This window comes from Pelophylax lessonae (assembly GCF_965119305.1).
Source record: "Pelophylax lessonae genome assembly, chromosome: 4".
Classification (NCBI taxonomy): Eukaryota; Metazoa; Chordata; class Amphibia; order Anura; family Ranidae; genus Pelophylax; species Pelophylax lessonae.
In genome coordinates, this window is record NC_138771.1 from 18,556,076 (window position 1) to 18,577,685 (window position 21,610).

The following is a 21,610-nucleotide window of genomic DNA, read 5'->3' on the forward strand; positions in this document are numbered from 1 at the left end:
CTCATTATTATAAAGCTCACTAGTTAAACTAGGATCTCCCTGCATATGCTTGGATGGATGGATGGATGGATGGATGGATGGATGGATGGATGGATGGTGGAGAACATCTGGCAGACCCCCAATGCCATTAATTACTACAAGTGGTCTATCTGCTAATATAAAGTAGATGTCTGAATAATCTCCAATAAACTGCCAGATGCTAAAAGTTATCCCAAGTATACTCCCATGGACCCATCAGTCAACACAGGAACCTTGATCAGTCATTCTCTTACACCCAGTTAGTACTCTGTGCATTAATTACCCCCCCCCCCCTCCTTAGTAAGTGTCCTCAGTATCTCAGTCCCTATGGTCTGCACTCTGTCATTAATACCCTCAATTACTAAACAGCACACCATATAAACTAGGATCCCCCTGTATAAGGATGGATGGATGTGGAGTACGTTTTCTGCATTAACCTTGCCATTGTTGGATGGTGTCTACAAGACTCCCAATGTCATTAGTTACTATAACTGAGTAATCTCCAAAGTTACTATATAGCACAGCAGATAAACTAGGATGCATGGATGGATGCTGGAATATTTCTCTGCATTAACCTTGCCATTGCTGGATGGTGTCTGGCAGGCTCCCAATGTCATTTGTTTCTACAAATTAATCTGAGTAGATTGCATGAGCCATCAATTGGTACAGATAACTGAGTAATCTTCAATAAACCAGAAGTTACTAAAATAATACTACCATCAACCTTCAGTTACAACACTCCCATGTAATTAACATAAGGACCCCGATCAGTTGTTTCCTTACACCCAGGTAGTAGTGGGTCCCCTTTGCCCCTGTGGTCTGCACTCTGGCATTAATAAACCCATAATTATACAGCACACCAGTTAAACTGGGATCCCCCTCTATATGAATGGATGGTTGGTGGAGTATGTGTTCTGCATTAACCCTGCCATTGCCTGATGGAGTCTAGCAGACTCCCAATGTCATTAGTTACTACAAGTGACCCTGTGTATGTCCCATTCAACATCAGTTAATTTCTTACACCCAGTTAGTAATTGTCACCATTGTCACAGTCCCTCTGGTGTGCACTCTGCCATCAATGCCCCCATTATTATTTAGCTCACCCGTTAAACTAGAATCTCCCTGTATAAGGATGGATGGATGGATAGTGGAGTATTTCTTCTGCCTTAACACTGCAATTGCCAGATGGTGTCTGGCAGGCTTCCAGTGTCATAAATTACTGCAAGTGACCCATCTGTTAATATAGATGACTGAATAATCCCCCCCCCCCCCAAGTTAGTAAGTCTCCCCAGTATCTCAGTCCCTATGGTCTGTATCTCCCATGGATGGATGGATGGATGTGGAGTAAGTTTTCTGCATTAACCTTGCCAGATGGGGTCTACTAGACTCCCAGTGTCATTAGTTACTATAACTGAGTAATCTCCTAAATTACTATTTATTATATAGCACACCAGACAAACTAGGATCTCCCTATATCAGGATGGATGGATGGATGGTGGAGTATTGCTTCTCTGCATTAACCCTGCCATTGCTGGATGGTGTCTTGCAGACTCCCAATCTCATTATGTACTAAAAGTGACTCTGAGTATTTTCCCATGAACCATTACTTAATATGGGAACCCTGATCAGTTATTTTCTTATACCCACTAGGTAGGTGTCCCCACTGTCTCAGTCCCTGTGGTATGCACTCTGTCATTAATACCCCCTCCTAGTGTAACTAGTGAGCTTTATAATAATGAGGTTATTATAAAGCTCACTAGTTACACTAGGATCTCCCTGTATATGCATGGATGGATGGATGGTGGAGTATTGTTTCTCTGCGTTAACCCTGCCATTGCTGGATGGTGTCTGGCAGACCCCCAATGTCATTGATTACTACAAGTGATCCATCTGTTAAAGTAGATGGCTGAGTAATCTTCTCCAATAAACCACCAGTTACTAAAAGTGATCCCAAGAATACTCCTATCGACCATCAGTCAACACAGGAACCGTGATCAGTCATTCTCTGTATGTACAACTCAGTTAGTACTCTGTGCATTATTATCCCCCCACCCCCCATAGAAAGTGCCCCAGAATCTCAGTCCCTATGGTCTACTCTGCAATACCCTCAATTACTATAACTAAGTGATCTACAAAGTCACTGTTATATAGCACACCAGATAAACTAGAATGGATGGATGGATGGTGGAGTATTTGTCTGCATTAACCCTGCCATTGCTGGATGGTGTCTGGCAGACTCCCAGTGTCATTAGTTACTACAAGTGATTCCTGAGTAATATCTCATGAACCAGCTAATACAAATAACTGAGTAATCTCCAAAGTTTAATCTACAGCACCCCAGATAAACTAGGATCTCCCTGTATAAGGATGGATGGATGGATTGATGGATGGATGAGGACATTTTTTGCATTAACCTTACCATTGCCGAATGGTGTCTACAAGACCCCCAGTGTCATTAGTTACTATAACTGAGTATTCTCCAAACTTACTGTTATATAGCACACCTGATAAACTAGGATGCATGGATGGATGGAAGGACGGTGGAGTATTTGTCTGCATTAACCCTGCCATTGCTGGATGGTGTCTGGCAGACTCCCAGTGTCACTAGTTGCTACAAGTGATTCCTGAGTAATATCTCATGAACCAGCTAATACAAATAACTGAGTAATCTCCAAAGTTACTGTTTAATCTACAGCACACCAGATAAACTAGGATCTCCCTGTATAAGGATGGATGGATGGATGAGTACATTTTCTGCAATACCTTTACCATGTGTCTACAAGACCCCCAGTGTCATTAGTTACTATAACTGAGTATTCTTCAAAGTCACTGATATATAGCACAACGGATAAACTAGAATGGATGGATGGATGGTGGAGTATTTGTCTGCATTAACCCTGCCATTGCTGGATGGTGTCTGGCAGACTCCCAGTGTCACTCACTAGTTACTACAAGTGATTCCTGAGTAATATCTCATGAACCAGCTAATGCAAATAACTGAGTAACCGCCAAAGTTACTGTTTAATCTACAGCACACCAGATAAACTAGGATCTCCCTGTATAAGGATGGATGGATGGATGGAGGAGTACATTTTCTGCAATACCCTTACCATGTGTCTACAAGACCCCCAGTGTCATTAGTTACTATAACTGAGTATTCTTCAAAGTCAATGTTATATAGCACACCAGATAAACTAGGATGGATGGATGGATGGTGGAGTATTTTTCTGCATTAACCCTGCCATTGCTGGATGGTGTCTGACAGACTCCCAGTGTCATTAGTTACTACAAGTGATTCCTGAGTAATATCTCATGAACTAGCTAATACAAATAACTGAGTAATCTCCAAAGTTACTGTTTAATCTACAGCACATCAGATAAACTAGGATCTCCCTGTATAAGGATGGATGGATGGATAGATGAGTACATTTTCTGCAATACCCTTACCATGTGTCTACAAGACCCCCAGTGTCATTAGTTACTATAACTGAGTATTCTTCAAAGTCAATGTTATATAGCACACCAGATAAACTAGGATGGATGGATGGATGGTGGAGTATTTTTCTGCATTAACCCTGCCATTGCTGGATGGTGTCTGGCAGACTCCCAGTGTCATTAGTTACTACAAGTGATTCCTGAGTAATATCTCATGAATGTTAGTACTCTGTGCATTAATTATCACACCCCCCCCCCCTTACTAAGTGTCCTCAGTATCTCAGTCCCTATGGTCTGCACTATGTCATTAATACTCTCAATTACTAAACAGCACACCAGATAAACTAGGATCTCCCTGTTCAAGGATGGATGGATGGATGTGGAGTACATTTTCTGCATTAACCTTGCCATTTGTTGGATCGCTTCTCGGCCTTTTGGCTAAGATCAAGTGTAGTATCTGTTCTTATCGGTTGGTATGGACCCTGAGGGTTAGTATCGGCAGGGGCTGAAATGAACCGGGGCGCTCCAGACGTCACTGGGGGACCGGGAAGTAGGCACTGTCAGAGAAAGCCGGATGGGTCCGTTGCCTTCTGATTTGAATGGGTCCGCCCCTACCAGTTTGAAGGGAGCGAGAAAACTGGATCTGCGGCCAGTTAGTACTGCTCCTGGATGTGATTGGTAAGGAACGGCGGTGGCGGTGGGGGAGCCTTTCCTCCTGGGTTGAATCTGGCCTTGCAAAAGGCTTGTCCCCAGTCGAAGGCAGGTTCTCCCTAAGCTGTCCAAAGTTCTGATGCCTCCTGGTAGGATAGGGCTACGCTTGGTCTGGCCTTTGGGCCGGGGTAGAAAAAGCCCGTAGTGTATGTGCCCCTGGGGTGGCAGCCCAGGGGTGCCTTAATTCTCACTGGTGAGGGGCAGCTCGCCTTGAGTTTTTCGGCACCATGGTCACTGCACCTACGCACACTTTTTTAAGCACCTGCCTCTTGGGCAAGGCCTTTTGGCTTCGACCAGAGGAATTTTTATTCCGGCCGGAAGGCCTGCCTTTGTATTTTCACAAGGGCACTAATTCACCTCTCCACTTCCCCTCCCCCACCTTTTTGTTTGTGTGTGCCTTTTCTTTGTGGTTTGTCACCTTTCTATCACCTTTTTTCACTTTGCACGACTTGTAGGGTGTGGGTCCTCGGGCCCTACCTTGAGTCTTGGGAGGGGGTGGATATGGCCTTTTGGCTTGGTCCGCCCTCTCTCATGGGGTCTCCCTTCGGGGGAGCCCCACTTAGTACTCGGTGGGGGCTGTTTCGGCAGTCCCCCTGAAGAACGGGGTCAGTCTGGTTCCGGCCAGACAGACCATGAGTACCTCAAATCCCTGTCAGGAGTCTTGTGCCCCGGGGGATCGAGGTTCGGGTCCTACCTCTTCGGAGGGAAGACCACTTTGTTCGCACACCCTGTGCACTTTTTGTGTTCCTCACGTTTGTGTGTGTGCACTTTTTTATGCACCGGGTGAAGTCTTTTGAGTGTGTTTCACACGCTACGGGCTTAAAAAAAAAAGAAAAAATTTGTCGGATGGTGTCTACAAGACTCCCAGTGTCATTAGTTACTACAACTGAGTAATCTCCAAAGTTACTATTTATTATATAGCACACCAGATAAGCTAGGATGGATGGATGGATGGTGGAATATTTCTCTGCATCAACCCTGCCATTGCTGGATGGTACCTGGCAGGCTCCCAGTCCCAATGTCATTAGTTTCTACAAATGAATCTGAGAAGGATTCCATGAACCATCAGTTAATACAGATAACTGAGTATTCTTCAATAAACCAAAAGTTACTCAAACAATACTACCATCAACCTACAAGAGACCCTGACAACACTCCCATGTTATTAATATAAGGACCCCCATTAGGTATTTCCTTACACCCAGTTAGTAGGGGTCCCCATTGCCCCTGTGTTCTGTTATTAATAACCCCATAATAATACAGCACAGCAGTTACAGTGGATGGATGGATGGATGGATGGATAGGGAGGGTGGAGAATGTGTTCTGCAATAACCCTGCCATGACTCCCGGTGTCATTTAACCCCTCCAGCCCTGATGCTCCGCCCGGTTCCATCCTCTATATAGCAGAGCGCTGTGTATGAGCAGAGCAGAGCCGTCCTGTGCGGCAGGCTGACCGGTCTCTCAGTTATCAGGCTCTGCATTGGAAGCTCAGCAACCCCCGAACCGTCCGCACAGCCCGGGGACTGACTCATCACCGAGGAGGAGGAGGAGGGGTACGGGGGTGGGGGGGAAACGAGCCTGGACCAGCACGTGGAGAGCAGCCCTGGGGGCTGGAGGAGGGGAGAGGAAGGCTGTGTGCATCCTCCTCCATACAATGTATGATCTGGAGGACCGGTGCAGGACTGTCCCATCTGTCACAAGGACTTTATTCTAAGGCACCCCATGCATGCTCCATGCGGACATCTCTACTGGCTCTGCTTGTAGTTTTCCCTACACGACGGCTACAGACAGCGCTACAAGGCAGCAGGAGGAGGAGGACAGCTCTGACAGCTGGAGCCCAGTCGGTCCCCGACTTGTTTGGGACTCTGCAGCTGCTGCTGAAACACAAAAGGTGAGTGGAAGCAACCTGCCCCCCCCCCCCCCCATCACACTAAGACTCCATACCCCCCTGTTGTGTAACCCTGTCCTGGCTGGACTAGCCTGCAATGCAGAATTGTGCTTGCCAGAAAGGGATCATGTAATGGGCAGGCTGGAAGGGGTTAATAAGCAAGTGACTTTTTTTTTTTTGGAGGGGGGGGCATCCAAGTAAGAACTAGGCTGAAGTCCATAGTGACTGGAATATCACCTACAAAGTGCGGCACCTCCATATTAATTGTCGGGTTGTTATATATAAATCCTTATTAATAGCAATGGGTGTCATTTATCCAGCCAGCCCCCGGGGCATATATGCCTATTGCCTTCTTGTAGCCCATTGACTTTTTGGGGGGGTCATCCCAGCAACTAGGCTGAAGTCTATGGACATGACTGGGACATCACCTATAAAGTGCAGCACCTCCATATGAATTGTCGGGGGATTTTTGTATATCCCTATTATTAATAACAATTCTGCCATCAATCCAGCCAGCCACCAGGGTCTAGAAGCCCATTGCATTCTTGTAGCCCATTGTCTTCTTGGGGGGGGGGGGGGAATCATCCCAGTAAGAACTAGGCTGAAGTCTATAGGAGTAAACTGGGACATCACCTACAAAGTGCAGCACCTCCATATGAATTGTCGGGTGATTTTTGTATATCCCTATTAATAATATAAATTGTGCCATTAATCCATCCAGACCCCAAGGCCTATAAGCCCATTACCTTCTTGTAGCCCATTGTCTTCTTTGGGGGGGTCATCCCAGCAAGAACTAGGCTGAAGTCTATGGAAGTGACTGGGACATCACCTACAATGTGCAGCACCTCCATATGAATTGTTTGGTGATTTTTGTTTATCCCTATTAATAATTAATCCACCCAGCCTTCAGGGCCTATAAGCCCATTGCCTTTTTGTAGCCCATTGTCTTCTTGGGGGGGGGGGGGGGGTCATCCCAGTAATAACTAGGCTAAAGTCTATGGAAGTAAACTGGGACATCACCTTGTGCAGCATCTCTATATTAATTGTCGGGTGATTTTCCTATCCCTATTAATAATAGCAATTGTCCCATTAATCCAGCCAGCCCCCAGGGCCTATAAGCCCATTGCCTTCTTGTAGCCCATTGTTTTCTTGATTTGGGGGGGGGGGGGGGTCACGAACTATAGGCTCAAGTCAATAGGAGTAACTGGGACATCTCCTACAAGGTGCAGCACCTCCATATGATTTGTCGGGTGATTTTTGTATATCCCTATTAATTGCAATGTGCCATTATTCCAGCCAGCCCCCAGGGCCTCTAAGCCCATTTCCTTCTTGTAGTATAATAGTCTGACTTATTTCTGTAGACAGCAGGCTTGTTGTCAGCATGTGCACAGTGTCCTATTGCTCCCCATAGCCTTGACTTTCCCTATAGAGGAGGCAGCAGCACAAAGTTCTTGTTTGTTATATAAGGTGTGGGGGCATTGCAGACAAATGCTGATTGTCTGCAGTCTTTAGTCCATGGGTGAATTCAGACCAGTATTGGTAACCCCCTCTAGACATGGGCATTCACCATGTTACAGTATTATAGTCTTTAATCACTTGCCTCACCATGCATGACTTTGTGCAAACCCCTGGCAGGACAAGCAGGTGCTTAATGCAGCATTTAGGGGGCCAGATGTAGCAAACCTCTGTGGGGGTCTGCAGACTTTCTTCCTTGTTTTCTTTGCACCCTTGGTCTGTGTCTTTTCTGCTGCACTGCCATTCTATTTTAGTGATTATTTACGACTTATGAGTGTGAAAAGGACAGGGAGCAGGATATATTTAGCGCTGCAATAAGAATTTACAATGCTAATTGTAACCTGGGTGTGTATATAGAGATGCTGTATAATCAGCCTCATAAAACAGAGATTCTATGAAGTGGCTCATTGCAATGAGTGCTGCTCTGCATTTCACTCCTGTAGGTATGCCCATCTCCCCATACGTTTGTCTGCATGCATTTCTCCCAGCCAGCCAGGCCATGTGTAAATGGGGCTGTTCTGTTGACATTTTCTATCCAGTCTCTTCAAATATTAGTCTTTTTTTTTTGTTGTGCACAAATGGCAAGGCTGCGTCCGATAGCATTTTGGTCTTTTGAAGTTAGACTCTGGGATGTTTGCGTTTTCTTCCCTTCTTTTTCCATTTGCAGAAATAAAGTGAATTTTCTACAGCAGAGAGCCAGCAGCCATGTATTTGTCTCAGGGCTCCGTCTGGCTCGCTCACAGTACTTGAATTAACTGATAAACATTTATCTTAGTAGGTTCTGTGCAAGCCTCCAAAGTCTTCTGGAAAGCTCATGGCCTTTCAGTTTTTTTTTCTCTTTTTTTTGTTTTTAAATTATTGCAAAGTTCTCCTGCTGCAAGGATACTGATGACATTGATCTAATGATCTTGGTTACATAGGATTCTTTATGCAGCAATTACATCTTGGTGATTGTGTAACATTAGAGTCTTTCAATCACCCCCATCATAAACCCTGAAGAAGGGAGGGGGATCTTTAAGCCTCTGAAACATGTTGGTTGTTTTGTGCTGTCTCCTTGTGAGCAAAACTCCAAAGTCTTCTGCAAAGCTCATGACCTTTCATTTTCTTTTTCTCTTTTTTTTGTTTTTTAAATTATTGCAAAGTTTTCCTGCTGCAAGGATACTGATGCATTGATGGTTACATAGGAGTCCTTATGCAGCAATTAAATCTTGGTGATTGTGTAACATTAGAGTCTTTCAATCATCCCCCCATCATAAACCATGAAGAAGGAGGGAGATCTTTAAGCCTCTGAAACATGTTGGTTGGTTTGTGCTGTCTCCTTGTGAGCAACACTCCAAAGTTTTCTGGAAACCTCATGGCCTTTCAGTTTATTTTTCTCTTTTTTTTTGTTTTTAAATTGTTACAAAGTTTTCCTGCCGCAATGATACTGATACATTGATGGTTACATAGGATTCTTTATGCAGCAATTAAATCTTGGTGATTGTGTAACATTAGAGTCTTTCAATAACTCCCCCCTACCCCCATCATTCTTAAACCCTGAAGAAGGGGGGAGATCTTTAAGCCTCCGAAACATGTTAGTTGTTTTGTGCTGTCTCCTTGTGAGCAACACTCCAAAGTCTTCTGGAAAGCTCATGGCCTTTCAGTTTATTTTCTCTTTTTTTTTGTTTTTAAATTATTGCAAAGTTCTCCTGCTGCAAGGATACTGCATTGATGGTTACATAGGATTCTTTATGCAGCAATTAAATCTTGGTGATTGTGTAACATTAGAGTCTTTCAATCACCCCCCCCCCCCCCCCACCATCATTCTTAAACCCTGAAGAAGGGGGGAGATCTTTAAGCCTCCGAAACATGTTGGTTGTTTTGTGCTGTCTGCTTGTGAGCAACACTCCAAAGTCTTCTGCAAAGCTCATGGCCTTTCAGTTTTTCTCTTTTTTTTTTGTTTTTAAATTATTGCAAAGTTTTCCTGCTGCAAGGATACTGCATTGATGGTTACATAGGATTCTTTATGCAGCAATTAAATCTTGGTGATTGTGTAACATTAGAGTCTTTCAATAACTCCCCCCTCCCCCATCATTCTTAAACCCTGAAGAAGGGGGGAGATCTTTAAGCCTCCGAAATATGTTGGTTGGTTAGTGCTGTCTCCGTGTGAGTAACACTCCAAAGTCTTCTGCAAAGCTTATGGCCTTTCAGTTTTTTTTCTCTTTCTTTTTTGTTTTTAAATGATTGCAAAGTCTTCCTGCTGTCAGGATACTGATGCATTGATGGTTGCATAGGATTCTTTATGAAGCAATTAAATCTTGGTGATTGTGTAACATTAGAGTCTTTCAATTACCCCCCCCCCCCAACCCTGAAGAAGGGGGGAGATCTTTAAGCCTCCAAAACATGTTGCATAGTTGCCAACATTTGACAAAAATTTCCAGGGACACTTTGCAGCACAGCTATCACTTACCACACCCACTTCCCTGAAGCTCCCCCCACTCCGCATAATTAATCTCCGCCTACTTATCATCAGATTATAGGGTCTACTCAATATAGAGAGAATTACAGGAATAAAAAGGGAATTTCAAACTTAAGACCAAAGTAGCAGAGTTGGAATATTCGGCTGCATTACTTCTGCGTAACATTTATGCCTGATTAACAGGTGCTTCCAGGGACAATGTAAATTACCCGGGACAGGCTCCTATTTGCCGGGAATGTACCGGCAAAAACGGGACAGTTGGCCAGTATGATGTTGGTTGTTTTGCGCTGTTTCATTGTGAGTAGCACAATAGTTAAAGCTTTTAGACTCTGGGACCTTCAGTTTAGCACTCTTATTGGACTCTGTGAACAGGGATCTGACTCAGGGTGTGCCTCAGACAGAGTATGATAAACCTATATTTTAGTAGGCAAAGTCACTAGGAAAGCTTGCACCCCTACAGTTTTTTTCTTGCTCGTTTTAGAAATATTGCAAAGTTGTCCTGCTGCATGGATGCTGATCCATTGATCCACTGATCTTAGCTATATGTTTATGCAGCAATTAAACCTTGGTGATTGTATAACATTAGAGTCTTCCACCACCACCCCCCAATCAAACTCAAACCCTGAAGAAGAGGGAGATCTTTGAGCCTCCGAAACGCGTCGACCGTTTTGTGCCATCTCCTTGTGAGCAAATATTAATATTAAAATTATTAGGAGTCTCGGACCTTCTGATTGGTACTTCCTTTGGTCTTTGTGAATAGGGATCTGTCTCAGGGCGCACCTCGGAGTATGATAAACCTATATTTTAGTAGGCAAAGTCACCTAGAAAGGTTGCAACCTTATTTTTTTTTTCTTGCTTGTTTTAGAAATATTGCAAAGTTGTCCTGCTGCAAGGATGCTGATCCATTGATCTTTGTTATATGTTTATGCAGCAATTAAACCTTGGTGATTGTATAACTTTAGAGTCTTCCAACCCCCCCCCCCCCCAATCAAACTCAAACTCTGAAGAAGGGGGAGACCTTTGAGTGTCTGAAACGCATCAAACAATTTTGTGTCATCTCCTTGTAAACAAATATCCATTTTAAAATCATTAGGAGTCTTAGAGCTTCTGTTTGGTACTCTCTTTGGGCTTTGTGAACTTGGGTCTGTCTCAGGGTGCGCCTCAGAGTATGAAAACCTATATCTTAGTAGGCAAAGTCACTTGGAAAGGTTGCAAACTTTGTTTTTTTTGCTTGTTTTATAAATATTGCAATGTTGTCCTGCTGCAAGGATGCTGATCCACTGATCTTAGTTATATGTTTATGCAGCAATTAAACCTTGGTGGTTGTATAACTTTAGAGTCTTCCAATCCCCCCCCCCCCCCCTCAATCAAACTCAAACCCTGAAGAAGGGGGAGATCTTTGAGCCTCCGAAACTTGTCGACCATTTTGCTGACCCATTGATTGACTGGTCTTAGTTATATGTTTATGCAGCAATTAAACCTTGGTGATTGTATAATTTTAGAATCTTCCAATCCCCCCATCAAACTCAAACCCTGAAGGGGGGGGGGTCTTTGAGCCTCCGAAATGCGTAGACCGTTTTGTGTCATCTCCTTGTGAGCAAATATTAATATTAAAATCATTAGGAGTCTCAGACCTTCTGTTTGGTACTCTCTTTGGGCTTTGAGAACATGGTGCCAGGGTGTGCCTCAGAGTATGATAAACCTATATTTTAGTAGGCAATGTCACTTGGAAAGGTTGCAAACTTTTTTTTTTTTTTGCTTGTTTTAGAAATATTGGAAAGTTGTCCTGCTGCAAGGATGCTGATCCATTGATCCATTGATCTTAGTTATATGTTTATGCAGCAATTAAACCTTGGTGATTGTATAACTTTAGAGTCTTCCAATCCCCCCCCCCCCTCACCCCATCAAACTCAAACCCTGAAGAAGGGGGAGATCTTTGAGCCTCCGAAACACGTCAACCGTTTTGTGTCATTTACTTTAAAATATTAATATTAAAATCATTAGGTGTCTTGGACCTTCTGTTTGGTACTCTCTTTGGACTTTGTGAACATGGATCTTTCTCAGGGCGCACCTTAGAATATGATAAATCTATATCTTAGTAGGCATTGGGGGTTATTTACTAAAGGTAAGTCCACTGGGCACTACAAGTGCAATGCAAATTCACTTGAAAGTGCAGTCTTTGTAGATCTGAGGGGAACATGCATTTTTGCTTGCACATGATTGGATGATAGAAATCAGCAGAGCTTCCCCTCATTTCAGATCTGATGATCAGATGAGATCCCCTCATTTCAGATCTTCCCCTCAGATCTCTAGCGACTGCACTTCCAGGTGTACTTGTAGTGCACAGTGGATTTGCAGTAAATCAACCCCAAAGTCACTTGGAAAGCTTGCATCCGTACAGTATTTTTCTTGTTCGTTTTAGAAATATTGCAAAGTTGTCCTGCTGCAAGGATGCTGATCCACCGATCCACTGATCTTAGTTATATGTTTATGCAGCAATTACTTTTAATCATGTTTATTCAGATTGCAGCAAGAATCGGTAAAATTATAGGATATCAATAAGAAAACATCACAATTGAGTGACCAGGGAAATAAAAACAACCAAATTGTTGTAAGTAAGCGTGTACAAAGAACAAAATAGGATTATGCCACTTGGGCCGATGTTCAGAGGGCTGGTCTGCCCAACAGTGTGGCAACTGGGGAGGGGAAATAAGACCCTGGGAGAAGACCGCACCATAAAAACCATCATTTGGGGAAATGTAGCAAAATTGCCAACAACAAGCATGTTAGAAGCCCTGAGTGTGGGTATAGATTTTCTAAGGCTGTTTCTATGGTGCACGACTCAATACAGCTTAATGCCGGTTCACATTGGTGCGATGCGGGAACCCTGCGAAGCCACTGCACCCGACTCACAGGCAGTTCACACTGCCATATGCGAATCACTAGGAGTGTCAATACAAAATTAATGACACCCCCGGATTAGTTCGCATATCGCAGTGCGTACTGAAAAATTCGGACAGGAATCGGATCACATAGGTGTGAACACCCATGCAATCCGATTCTGGTGCGAACCAAAAAAGGGGTCCTGCCCAACTTTGGTCCGAATGCAAGTATGGCTGACTTTGCATCGCACAGACATTGCATGTGATTTGCATAGCAGTGCGGTGCGAATCACATGCTATGTCTGACATCGCTATAGTGTGAATGGGCCCCTAATCCCTGTATATAAGACTATGAGGAAGGAGCCAATTTATGCAGCAATTAAACCTTGAGTATTGTATAACTTTATTGTATCAAACTCTTAAGAAGGGGAGGTATATTTGAGCCCCCGAAATGTGTTGGACAGTTTTGTTGTCTCCTTGTAGGCAAATATGGATATTACCAGCTTTTGGACTCTCTGACTTTTAGCTTGGCACTCTGTGAACTTTGTAAACATGGATCTGTCTCAGGGTGCACTCGGAGTACTTGAATTACGTGATAAACCCACATTTTAGTAAGAAAAGGCTCCTGGAAAGCTTTGTATCCTTTCATTTTTTTTTTGCATGTTTTAGAAATATTACAAAAATCAATATAGAGCCACCGATCTTCGTTACATCTGATTCTTTAAGCAGCAATTAAAGTGTATCTAAGTTTATATTACAATTAAAGTGTATCTAAGTTTATGTTACAATTAAAGTGTATCTAAACCCCAAAAAAAGATTTGTAATATATTGCAGCCTACCAACCATAGCCACTTAAGCCCCGGAAGATTTTACCCCCTTCCTGACCAGGGCTTTTTTTGCAATTCGGCACTGCGTGAATTTAACGGACAATTGCGCGGTCGTGCGACGCTGTACCTAAACTAATTTGACGTCCTTTTTTTCCCACAAACAGAGCTTTCTTTTGGTGGTATTTGATCACCTGTGCGATTTTTACTTTTTGCGCTATAAACAAAAAAATAGTGTACATTTTGAAAAAATAACAATATTTTTCACATTTTTTTATATGAAATTCCCCCCCAAAAAATGTAAAAAATCTAAATTTTTTAACATTTTTGGCCAATTTGTTTTATGCTACATATGTTTGGTAAAAAAAATCGCAGTAAGTATATTTTGATTGGTTTGCGCAAAATTTATTGCGTTTACTAACTAAAGGAAAGATTTCTGTAATTTTTGGTGTTTTTTTTTTAACGCGTAATGGCGGCGATCTGCGATTTCTCTTGCGGTACTGCGACATTGCGGCGGACAGATCGGACCCTTGACTGACATTTTTGACACTTTTGGGGTTACCAGTGACATTACTACAGTGATCAGTGCTATACATATGCACTGTTACTGCAAAATGACACTGGCAGAGAAGGGGTTGACTTTATTGGGGAAGGAGGGGTTAAGTGTGTCCCTAGGGGCGTGCTTCTTACTGTGATTGGACATGGCTACTGGTGTAGGAACAGCGATCAACGGTCCTACATAGTAGAACTGTATGATCACCATTCCTACACAGGGGAGAATGACAGGCGGCTTGTTTACATCAGCCGCCTGCCTTTCTCCCTTCACGGAGGACGACCGCGAGTGACCGGCGGACATCGGGTCCGCCGGTCACACGCACTGACTTCCCAGGGAACGAGCCGAGGCGGGAGCGCGCCTCCGCGGGCGCGCACTCGCCCGCTATTGGCTCACAAGGAAGTGACAGGCTAGTGACGTATATATACGTCACTTTGCCTGGCTGGGGCTGACCGCCGCCGTATATAGTCGTGTGGCGGTCGGCAACCAGATAGATGTGTTGGCTGCATTCACTTTCTGTTTTTATTTATTTTTCTCTTTATTTTCACTGGGTGATCCAGTCAGTAAGGCCCCTTTCACACGAATGAAATGATCCGATCAGATCCGCCTGTCAGTTTTTTAGGCGGATCTGATCGGATCCTCCATGCATCCCTATGGGGCAGCGGATGACAGCGGAGACATCTCCGCTGACACCCGCTGCTATCCGATTCCGATCCTGTCCGTGAAATCCGTATGGATGGAAACCCTATTTTCCATCCATCCAAGGGATGGGATCGGATGAGAGCGGACAGGCGGTCCCACGATCCTGTTTGCGCAATTTTACAGTGATTTATTGGGTGAAAATCGCTGCAAAGTCGTGACATGTGTCCCAGAAGATTGGAGGGAGGGAGGGAGGGAGGGAGGGAGGGGGAGAGGAGAACTTCTGCTCAGGGTGCCGCGGCACTCCGAGCGGAAGTGGGACAGGGTACCTGTCAAAACTAGGTACTCCCCCCTCCCTCCCCCCCAAAAAAAAAATTACATGCCAAATGTGGCATGTCAGGGGGTCAGGAGTACTTAAAGCGGGCGTTCCACTTTTGGGTGGAACTCCGCTTTATGGTGGCTTCTCTATCTATAGAAGAGCGACAGAGACACCCTTGGACAGCAGCACAGTCTGGAGAGGGGAGTGTTGGAAGGACTTGGAGATTTAAATGGACTTTACTTATGTAACTAATAAACTGAAGCTGAACTACAGGGGATAAAGGATTTAACTAAATAATTAAACACTGACCATTGTAAGAACCTCTAAAATGGTTTGTCTCAACCCACTAAATGCTTCTTTTATTGCATAGCTTGGAAAAATAACAATCTTTCTGGCAGGATCAGCAGGTAATGGAACTATAGGGGTTGATTTACTAAGACTGGAGAGTGCAAAATCTGGTGCAGCTGTGCATACTAGCCAATCAGCTTCTAACATCAGCTGGTTCAATTAAGCTTCGACAAAAAAAAAAAAAACTGGGAGCTGATTGGTTTCTATGCAGAGCTTCATCAGATTTTGCATTCTCAAGTTTTAGTAAATCTACCCCAATGTTTCAGGGGGGGGGGGGGGGGCTCAGAAAAACGAAGACTGCTGTGTTAACCACTTGCCAACCAGCCGCCGCAGTTATACGCCAGCTGGTCGTCAGGTTCCCGTGAATCGACTTACCTGTATGGTGGTTCGTGGGAGCAGTCATGGGGGCACGCGTGCGCCCACTCGCCAGTGGGGAAGCCAATCCATGGGGCCGGCGAGTGCGATTACCGCCAGGGAACCCCAGATCGCTCCCGTGAAGAGAGAACGGCGGTCTGCTGTTGTAAACACGGCAGACCGCTGTTCTCTCAGGAATCATTGCAGAGCTTCTGTGATCCTCCTATTTAGGATCACAGGTCACTGTATTGATTTCACAAGCCCACCCCACCCCCCCCAGTTAGAAAACACCCCCTAGGCTCTCATTTAACCCTTTGATTGCCCCTGGGTTAACCCCTTCCCTGCCAGTGTCATTATTACAGTAACAGTGCATATTTTTAGCACTGATTACTGTAGTGATGTCACTGGTCCCCCCAAAAGTGTAAAAAACCTCAGTTAGGTGTCCGATCTGTTCACCGCAATGTTGCAGTCCCGCTAAAAATTGCTGATCCCCGCCGTTACTAGTAAAAAAAAAAATAGATAAATTAAAAATGACATAAATCTTTCCCCGTGTTTGTAGACGTGATAACTTTTGCGCAAACCAATCAAAATACACTTATTAGGATTTTTTTTTTTTTTTAACAAAAATATGTAGCAAAATACAAATTGGCCTAAAATGATGAAAAAATTTGATTTACATTTTTTTCTATTGAGAATAATATATAGCAGAAAATGAAAAATATTGTTTTTTTTTTCAGAAATGTCGCTAATTTTTTGTTTATAGCGCAAAAAAAAAAAAATATCTCAGAGGTGATCAAATACCACCATAAGAAAGCTCTATTTGTGGGGAAAAAAGGACATCAATTATATTTAGGTACAGCGTCGCACGAGTGTGCAATTTTCCAAGTAACACAGTACTGAATCACAAAAAATGGCCTGGTCATAAAGCGGTTGTATCCTCAAAACAACAAAAACAAACAAACCCTGCAGGACAAAGGCATAATGTGCTAGTATGCATCACATACTAGCTCATTATTAAATACTTACCCTAGAATGAAGCCCCGACACGGTCGCCCGGACACCGCTGAGGGAGCTGACATGTTCCCTCGGCGTCTCTTCCGGATTCGGCGGCTCCGACGCTGTGAGTGTCCGGAAGCCGCGATGACGTCACTCCAGCGGATGCGCGCGAGAGTTCACTTTCCGGCAAGGAGCTCTGAAGGTCCGCCGGACGTTCAGAGCGCATGTCCTGCTGGTGTCTGCGGCTGCATGCAGGGTGAATATCTCCTAAACAGTGCAGGTTTAGGAGATATTAATTGTACCTACAGGTAAGCCTTATTATACCTTATTAACCACTTAAGCCCCGGAAGATTTTACCCTCTTTCTGACCAGGGGGTATTTTGCGATTCGGCACTGTGTGACTTTAACGGACAATTGCGCGGTCGTGCGACGCTGTACCTAAACGAATTTGATGTCCTTTTTTTCCCACAAACAGAGCTTTCTTTTGGTGGTATTTGATCACCTGTGCGATTTTTTGATCATGCTCTATAATCAAAAAAAGAGCGACAATTTTGCAAAAATAACAATATTTTTCACATTTTTTTATATGAAATTCCCCCCAAAAAATTTAAAAATCTAATTTTTTTAAAATTTTTGGCCAATTTGTTTTCTGCTACATATGTTTGGTAAAAAAAAATCACAATAAGCATATTTTGATTGGTTGGCGCAAAAGTTATTGCGTTTACTAACTAAGGGAAAGATTTCTGTCATTTTTGGTGTTTTTTTTTTTAACGAGTAATGGCGGCGATCTGCGATTTTTTTTGCGGGACTGTGACATTGCGGTGTACAGATCGGACCCTTGACTGACATTTTTGACACTTTTGGGGGTACCAGTGACATTACTACAGTAATCAGTGCTATACATATGCACTGTTACTGTAAAAATGACACTGGCAGGGAAGGAGTCAACTTTATTAGAGATGCAGTGACTATTGGCACTTTTCCACTGCAAGTACCGGCTAGTACCGGCTCGGCTCTACTCGGCCCTGCTTGGCCCGGTTTGCTTTTCCTCTGCGGTACCGCATGGTATAGTGTCGGAACGGTTCGGTACGGTACGGTATAGGTTTGCTTTTCCACTGAAGTAGTACTAAAGTTAAGTGGGTGGGATAACAATGGGGTGGGTGTGATTCTCTGACCAATCAGTGGCTAGTAGTGACTGCATGCAAAGGATTGTGGGATATGGTACCAGTTTGGTACCTGTTGGAACCACAATCGAGTAGGTACTGTTTTTTCAGAGCCGTACCGTACCGTACCGTTCGGTTCCATGCAGTGGAAAAGCAAACCTATACCGTACCGTACCGAACCGTTCCGACCCTATACCATGTGGTACCGCAGTGGAAAAGCACAAAAACGTGCCGAGCCGGTACGGTTCTATGCAGTGGAAAAGCGCCATATGTGTGTCCCTAGGGGCGTGATTCTTACTGTGCAGGGATGTGGCTGTGTGTGTAACAGCACAGATCAATGGTCCTACATAGCAGGACCGTTAGATCAGTGCTTTTACACAGGAAAGAATGACAGGCGGCTTTGTTTACATTAGCCGACTGCCTTTCTCCCTTCACAGCGGACGATCGCAAGTGACCGGCGGACATTGGGTCCGCCGGTCACACGCACGGAGGTGTCTGTGAACGAGCCGAGGCGGGCGCGTGCCTCCGGCGGTGCGCGCTCACCCGCTATTGGCTCCCAGGCTAGTGACGTACCGGTACGTCACTTTGCCTGGCCGGGGCTCACCGCCGCAGTATATGTACTTGCGGCGGTCGGCAACCGGTTAAAGGCTTACCTGTAGGTAAAAGTTAAAAAGCGGAGTATACTACCACTTTAAGGGGGAAAATCTTCCGGTCCAGAAGTGGTTAATAATAGCGATAGACTGCATCATATAAGACATTTTTTGCCTTTAGTACCACCTTGGTAATTGTGCCACTTTAGAGTCCTTCAATCCCTCCAGCAAACTCAAGCCCCAAAGAAGAGGTCCTTGATCCCCCGAAATGCGTTGGTCATTTTGTGTGGTCTCCTTGTGAGCAAATATCAATGTTAAAAGCTTTCTGACTCCTGGACCTTCTGTTTGGTGCTTTTATTAGACTTTGTGCTTATGGATCGGTGCACTCAGAGTCCTTTTATTAATGATAGGCATTATCATTAATTTCTACTTCTTTGGGAGTCTCCTGGAAAGTTTATATATTTTTATTTTCTCTTTACTTGTTTTAATAAATATTGCAAAATTGTAATCCTGCAAGGATGCTCGGTCCTAAAAAGGAGGATATTTAACAACAATGCTTGTGCATGAATAGCTCTTTTTCTTCTTTATGTTTTTGTTTATCAAAGTTTTCGGGAAACCTTTGTAAGTAAAAGCTTTTTAATTACGACAGTCAGAGTTCCTTTAGAAACTGTTCACGCGCTGTTCTATTTTTAACCCTTTCTGCGCACGCTAGGTCTGGCTGCTCCTTTATGTGAAAAGTGTCACAAGATAGAGGAGCGCTATTTATTTATTTATTTTTTCTAGGATAGACAGAGATATGGAAATCTGGTTGTTATTTTTTTAACTTTAATTTTGCTACATTATTTAATCTGTGCCATGTAGTTGTGGATTTTTGCAACAGTCTAAGATGTAGCATCTTTTTTTTTGCTACATTGGGCTAAGGAAGTGATAATTGTATCTGCTAAAGAAAAGGTGCAATTTCATCTAAAATGTATATTTTATGTAAACATAGTAATAAAAGTAGCAGTTATCAGTTTGCAATGTGTGAAATGTCAGCTCTTGGCTTTTGCAGTTTCAGCAGGTGGGAAAGATGCAGAGATAATGTTAAAGTGGAGTTCCACCCTAAAATTATACTTACCTCCATCTTCTCGCTGCGGGTCACCTGAAAAACAAATGGATAATCGCAATTTTTTTTTTTTTCTTTACTTACCTCGTTTAGAAGATAATATACTTACCTTACTTCCTTCTTCCTCCCCTTGGTGGCCGCGGCGATTCGTCACTTCCTGTCTTGCAATGATTCCTGGGAGCTGAACGTCATCGCTCCCAGGAATCAATGCGCCTGCACCGGCCCCGACGTCAGTTCCGGTGCAGGCGCCGTCATACCTTGCTAAACAGCTTCTGGGCATGCCCAGAAGCTGTGCAGGGATGACGCTGCCGCACCGGAAGTGACGGCGGGGCCGGCGCAGGGCATCGTGGGACCGAAGAAGACGGAAGAGGACACAGAAGAGGATCGCGCTGGCTTCAAGCTGCCCACACCTGAGATGGCAGCACTGGACAATACATTTTCAAGATAAGTATTTCTTCTAAAAGGTAAGTGCAACCCGGGACAGATCAGAGGCTATCCATTGTGGAATGCACTAGCCCTGACTGTCCCGGGGGTATTTTTATTAAAAAAAAAGTTCACTGGGTGGAACTCCGCTTTAAGTTTTGTAATGCTTTCTGCATAAAAAAAAAAAAAAAAAGCTCACTGTACAGGATGCCCCAAAAGTCGCCATACATAGGAAAAATTCACATACGCATATTATATTTTATATTATATTTAGAATATTTATTTTTATTAATATACATGTATAATAACAGCTACCTTGGGAAAGTGTTCACCATGAGTGGGGGAAAGATTTTTTGTGTGTGTAATATATATATATATATATATATACATATATATATATATATATATATATATATATATATATATATATTTATATATTTTCAAATCTAGATAGATCTATTCTTTCTCTTCCCTATATATACCATATTTCACAAAAAAGTGAGTACACCCCTCGCATTTATTTTTGTAAATATTATATTATATCTTTTCATGTGACAACACTGAAGAAATGACACTTTGCTACAATGTAAAGTAGTGAGTGTACAGCTTGTATAACAGTGTCAATTTGCTGTCCCCTCAAAATAACTCAACACACAGCCATTAATGTCTAAACCGCTGGCAACAAAAGTGAGTACACCCCTAAGTGAAAATGTCCAAATTGGACCCAAAGTGTTAATATTTTGTGTGGCCACCATTATTTTCCAGCACTGCCTTAACCCTCTTGGGCATGGAGTTCACCAGAGCTTCACAGGTTGCCACTGGAGTCCTCTTCCACTCCTCCATGACAACATCACAGAGCTGGTGGGTGTTAGAGACCTTGCACTCCTCTACCTTCTGTTTGAGGATGCCCCACAGATGCTCAATAGGGTTTAGGTCTGGAGACATGCTTGGCCAGTCCATCACCTTTACCCTCAGCATCTTTAGCAAGGCAGTGGTTGTCTTGGAGGTGTGTTTGGGGTCGTTATCATGTTGGAATACTGCCCTGCAGCCCAGTCTCTGAAGGGAGGGGATCATGCTCTGCTTCAGTATGTCACAGTACATGTTGGCATTCATGGTTCCCTCAATGAACTGTAGCTCCCCAGTGCTGGCGGCACTCATGCAGCCCCAGACCATGACACTCCCACCACCATGCCTGACTGTAGGAAGACACACTTGTCTTTGTTCTTCTCACCTGGTTGCCGCCACACACGCTTGACACCATCTGAACCAAATAAGTTTATCTTGGTCTCATCAGACCACAGGACATGGTTCCAGTAATCCATGTCCTTAGTCTGCTTGTCTTCAGCAAACTGTTTGTGGGCTTTTTTGTGCATCATCTTTAGAAGAGGC

General features: G+C 43.8%; 1 protein-coding gene across 1 annotated transcript in view; it reads left to right on the forward strand.

The window, feature by feature from the left end:
• The first annotated feature begins 5,975 nt into the window (after positions 1–5,975).
• The window catches only part of MEGF11 (multiple EGF like domains 11), a 1,080,387-nt gene continuing 1,064,752 nt past the window's right edge, over positions 5,976–21,610 (forward strand). Inside the window, exon 1 of the mRNA XM_082255259.1 lies at positions 5,976–6,055. The gene's annotated coding sequence lies outside the window, so the exon portion shown is untranslated. The remainder of the gene's footprint in view (positions 6,056–21,610) is intronic.